Here is a 6,437-nt window from a genome sequence, read left to right on the forward strand (position 1 = left end):
CCTTTAATTTTCTCAGGGTGCATAAAAATTAAAGAAAATATTGTTATATTTCTATCGGGTAGATTTGAAGCTTACAAGAAAATGGTTTGACAATGACTAGAAAACTCCTTCTGTGGGCACAAATATTCTCTCTGGCTGGATCCTTTTCTGTCTATCAGCATGAGATACCTGGGAAAATTCCCATTTTGGGGGTTTATGTGATAGATTGAAAGACACAATATCTCTTTAGAACTGATTACAAGAAACAAACAAACAAGTAAAGCCGTGACAGTAAAAACTTTGTTCTACAAGGCCTGACAGTAAGTAGAGAAGTTTCTTCATTTGTGGTAGCATTCTCTTTGCACATATATTTATTGTCACCACAAAAACATGAGAAAGGGTAGTTTACATTTTTACACTATCCTCAAGAGAAATCATGGATACATGTGTTATAACATTCCATTTGTCATCTCTTCCTGTAAATAGATTTTGTTTTTCATACAAGATTTTCTGATTAATTTCCCCATCCTGCACTCCTTGCAGTTCCTCCCCATCTCTCTTTCCCATCTAGACCCACCCTCCTCACCTTCTGCTTCTCATTAGAAAACAGATATTGAAAGGATAATAACAAAATAAGATAAAATATAACAAGAGAAAGGGAAAGACCACTTTAGTATTGAACAAAACAAATAAACAGAAAGAAAAGAAGCTCAACCTGTTTATCCTTTGTGTATAGAAAGGCCATTGACTTGTTTGAGTTAATTTTATATCCAACTACTTCACTGAAGCCGTTTATCAGGCTTAGGAGTTCTCTGGTGGAATTTTTAGAGTCACTTATATAAACTATCATATCATCTGCAAAAAGTGCTATTTTGACTTCTTCCTTTCCAATTTGTATCCCCTTGATCTCCTTGCAGATGCTGGCAAGGATGTGGAGAAAGAGGAACACTCCTCCATTGTTGGTGGGATTGCAAGCTTGTACAACCACTCTGGAAATCAGTCTGGCGGTTCCTCAGAAAATTGGACATGGTACTACCGGAGGATCCTGAAATACCTCTCCTGGGCATATATCCAGAAGATGTCCCAACTGGTAAGAAGGACACTTGCTCCACTATGTTCATAGCAGCCTTATTCATAATAGCCAGAAGCTGGAAAGAACCCAGATGTTCCTCAACAGAGGAATGGATACAGAAAATGTGGTACATTTACACAATGGAGTACTACTCAGCTATTAAAAAGAATGAATTTATAAAATTCCTAGGCAAATGGATAGACCTGGAAGGCATCATCCTGAGTGAGGTAACCCAATCACAAAAGGACTCACACAATATGTACTCACTGATAAGTGGATATTAGCCCAGAAACTTAGGATACCCAAGATATAAGATATAATTTGCTAAACACATGAAACTCAAGAAGAACGAAGACCAAAATGTGGACACTTTGTCCCTTCTTAGAATTGGGAACAAAACACCCATGGAAGGAGTTACAGAGACAAAGTTTGGAGCTGTGACGAAAGGATGGACCATCTAGAGACTGCCATATCCGGGGATCCATCCCATAATCAGCTTCCCATCGCTGACACCATTGCATACACTAGCAAGATTTTGCTGAAAGGACCCAGATATAGCTGACTCTTGTGAGACTATGCCAGGGCCTAGCAAACACAGAAGTGGATGCTCACAGTCAGCTATTGGATGGATCACAGGGCCCCCAATAGAGGAGCTAGAGAAAGTACCCAAGGAGCTAAAGAGATCTGCAACCCTGTAGGTGCAACAACATTATGAACTAACCAGTACCCCCCAGAGCTCGTGTCTCTAGCTGCATATGTATCAAAAGATGGCCTAGTCGACCATCACTGGAAAGAGAGGCCCATTGGACTTGCAAACTTTATATGCCCCAGTACAGGGGAACGCCAGGGCCAAAAAGGGGGAGTGGGATGGGGAGGGTATGGGGGACTTTTGGGATAGCATTGGAAATGTAAATGAGGAAAATACCTAATAAAAATATTTAAAAAAAAAAAGAAAAAAAATGAAAGAGAAGGAGCTCAAGAAAAGTCACAGGAAGCAGACGTAGGTGCAGAGACTCACTCTTTTGCACACTCAGGAATCCTGTACAAACACAAAACTAAAGAAGATAAAACTTAATAAAAAATAAAGAAAGAAAGAGTAAAAGAAAGAGAAGAAAAAGGGAAACAAAAAGTTCCTGACAGGACAAAGGACCTGTCTGTTGGCCATCTCCTGCTAGGCATGTGGCCTGTTCTCAAGAGTAGTTTCTTTTCCCAGTGAGACTCCACTGGGAAAAATGAAATTTTCATTTATAAGTGGCTGCCCATTGGAACTTGCTTCTGGGTTAGGAATGAGGGCTTGTGTCCACTTCTTTTGGCTCTAGGACCCCATCTAGTTTCTATCAGTATATGATAGAAACTGCACTGATAGTGTTTGATGCAGTGGATAGTTTTTTTCTTTTCCTTCTTTATAATTCTCTAAAATTCTTTTTCTACAAGTTGCTACTAATGAGCACTTGCTATTAGAAATTCACACATAAAAGGACACATTTGGTAGATAGATTTACAGCTAAATAAACCCATTGCTAATCAAAATAGTGGATTGTGAGCAACTGATCACATAAGCTGGGCTTTGAAGCAGAACTAAGCCGTACAAATGAAATGACTGCCAATACTGACAGCCATGGCACCACAGACACAGAGAATATCACCTCAGCAGCAACAGAACAGGCTGAAAGGAATCACCAGTTCCAGGGCAGTAACACGAGCCAATGAAGGAGAACATCCAAAGTATTCCAAATGCTGTCATTTACACATAAAAGAAGTTTGTCAATTCCCAAGCTTGACAAAGATCCTTAAAATTTTGATGGGATCATCAAGAAATATTCATTAAATTAAAAGTACTTGGACTGAGCAAGAGTTTCCCCAGTGGAGGAGTTAGAGAAAGGACTGAAGAAGCTAAAGGGGTTTGTAACCCCGCGTAGGCACATCAATATCAACCAACCAGACCTCCCAGAGCTCCCAGGGACTAAACCACCAACCAAAGAGTACACATGGAGGGACTCATGGCTCCATCCACATATGTAGCAGAGGATGGCCTTGTTGGGCATCAAGGGGAGCAGAGGCTCTTGGTCCTGTGAAAGCTTGATGCCCCAGTGTCTGGGAATGCCAGGGTGGGGAGGCAGGAGTGGGTGGGTGGGGTAACACCCTTATAGAAGCAGGGAGAGGGGGATGGGATAGAGAGATTGGTGGGGGGTGGGAAAAGGGATAATATTTGAAATGTAAATAAAGAAGATATCTAATAAAAAAGGAAGAAAATTAAAAGTACTTATTAAAATTTCTAAAGCAAGAACACAAATCTTAAGACAAAATCATTCCACATTAGTTTTTATTCTTTCCAGCAGACCCCCTTCCTTCCATCATATCCTTCTTTGTGATTTTCTATGTGTAATCATAGTCACTTGCATAGATTTACTTGAGCAAAGGGAACTTACCAGAGACTATACTACCAAGAAACACGATTCCCTTCCCCAGCAGCCCATAACTTCCTGTAGCTCCTCAAGGAGGATTGGGGCCTTGAGCCCTCCTCCCCTATCTATTGGATTGTTGACAGATTTAGTCTTAACCAGGTCTTGTGCGAGGTACCACTGAGGCTGTGATTTTCTGGGTAAAACAGCCATGCCATGTCCAGATGACAACGTCTCATGGTACTCCTGCACATCATCTGGCTCTTATTTTCACCCATTCTTCCCTGTTTTCCAGATTCACAGAGCCTTGGTGGGGTTCATCTAAATGTTCCATATATGACTGAGGATTCAAAACTTTCTTATTCTTAGCTCTTTTACAAGTTTGGAGTTTCTACATCATGATATAATGTTTATATTATTTTTGAAGTGTTTATAATATTAAATAGCTTTGAATCCCCAGATTTTATATCATCATTTCTGTAAGGACCTAAAATCTGCAATGGATTTTATAGATAATTTTAGCTGATGTTAATACACATGGAAGCAGTTACAGAGACAAAGTTCGGAGCAGAAACTGACGGAATGACCTACTAGAGACCTGGGGATCCATCCCATAAACAACCACCAAAGCCAGCCACTATTGTGGATGCAAACAAGAGCTTGCTGACAGCAGCCTTATATAGCTGTCTGCTGAGAGGCTATGCTAGTGCCTGACAAATACAGAAGTGGATGCTCACAGTCACCCATTGGACGGATCACAAGGCCCCCAATGAAGAAGCTAGAGAAAGTACCCAAGGATCTGAAGGGGTTTTCATCCCCATAGGAGGAACAACAATATGAACTAACCAGTACCCCCAGAGCTCCCTGGGACCAAACCACCAATCAAAGAAAACATGGTGGGACTGGTGGCATATGTAGCAGAGGATAGCCTAGTAGGTCATCAACGGGAGGAAAGGCCCTTGGTCCTGTGAAGGTTCTATACCCCAGTATAGGGGAATGCCAGGCTCAGGAAGCAGGAGTGGGTGGGTTGGTGAGCAAGGGGAGGGGGTAGGGGATAGGGGATTTTTGGAGGGGAAACTAGGAAAGGGAATAACATTTGAAATGTAAATAAAGACACAGCATCTGGGGGAGCCATCTTGGTTCCGGGATCCTGCAGAGACTAGTCTGCACAGGTGAAAATGTGGACTACAGAAGCTAACAGCTTCTGGGGCGGGCAAAAGCCACAGAGCTTCTGAGGAAGACCCCATTTTGGGCTCCAGATATCCAGGCACCTTTCCTGACAGAGGAGAGGTGTCTGCCCTGCCCAGGAGGGCTTTGCCAAAGCATCTGGGGGAGCCATCTTGGTTCCCGGACCTCACTGAGAGTAGTCTGTGCAGGTGAAAATGTGGACTACAGAAGCTACACAGATTCTGGGACAAGCCCTGTTTCTGGCCTTCATCTTCTTCCAGGAGGCAGGTCTCAACTCAAGATATCTATCCACCTTCCCTGCAAGAGGAGAGTTTCCTGCAGAGGGTGCTCTAACCACTTAAACTCAGGAGAGAGCTAGTCTCCCATGTCTGCTGATAGAGGCTAACAGAATCACCTGAGGAACAAGCTCTAACTAGAGACAACTATAACAACTAACTCCGGAGATTACCAGACGTCGAAAGGCAAACTTAAGAATCTTATTAACAGAAACCAAGACCACTCACCATCATCAGAACCCAGCACTCCCACTTCGCCCAGTCCAGGGCACCACAACACAACCGAAAAGCTAGACCCGGATTTAAAAGCATATCTCATGATAATGGTAGAGGACATCAAGAAGGACTTTAATAACTCACTTAAAAAAATGCAGGAGAACACTGCTAAAGAGTTACAAGTCCTTAAAGAAAAACAGGAAAATACAAGCAAACAGGTAGAAGTCCTTAAAGAAAAACAGGAAAACACATCCAAACAGGTGATGGAAATGAACAAAACCATACTAGATCTAAAAAGGGAAGTAGACACAATAAAGAAAACCCAAAGTGAGGCAACGCTGGGGATAGAAACCCTAGGAAAGAAATCTGAAACCATAGATGCGAACATCAGCAACAGAATACAAGAGATGGAAGAGAGAATCTCAGGTGCAGAAGATTCCATTGAGAACATTGGTTCAACAATCAAAGAAAATGCAAAATGCAAAAAGATCCTAATTCAAAACATCCAGGAAATCCAGGACACAATGAGAAGACCAAACCTACAGATAATAACAGTAAGATGAGAATGAAGATTTTCAAATTAAAAGGCCAGCAAATATCTTCAACAAAATTATAGAAGAAAACTTCTCAAACCTAAAGAAAGAGATGCCCATGAACATACAAGAATCCTACAGAACTCCAAATAGACTGGACCAGAAAAGAAATTCCTCCTGACACATAATAATCAGAACAACAAATGAATTAAATAAAGCTAGAACATTAAAAGCAGTAAGGAAAAAAGGTCAAGTAACATATAAAGGCAGGCCTATCAGAACTACAACAGATTTTTCACCAGAGACTATGAAAGCCAGAAGATCCTGACAGATGTTATACAGACACTAAGAGAACACAAATGCCAGCCCAGGCTACTATACCCAGCCAAACTTTCAATTACCATAGATGGAGAAACCAAAATATTCCACGACAAAACCAAATTCACATATTATCTTTCCACGAATCCAGCCCTTCAAAGTATAATAAAAGAAAAAACCAATTCAAGGACAGAAACCACATTCTAGAAAAAGCAAGAAAGTAATCCTTCAACAAATCTAAAAGAAGACAGCCACAAGAACAGAATGCCAACTCTAACAACAAAAAAATAAGAAGCAACAATAACTTTTCCTTCGTATCTCTTAATATCAATGGACTCAATTCTGCAATAAAAAGACATAGACTAACAGACTGGCTACACAAATAGGACCCAACATTTTGCTGCTTACAGGAAACCCATCTCAGGGAAAAAGACAGACACTACCTCATAGTGAA

This window comes from Mus musculus, chromosome 3, assembly GCF_000001635.26.
Source record: "Mus musculus strain C57BL/6J chromosome 3, GRCm38.p6 C57BL/6J".
In the NCBI taxonomy this organism is placed as follows: Eukaryota; Metazoa; Chordata; class Mammalia; order Rodentia; family Muridae; genus Mus; species Mus musculus.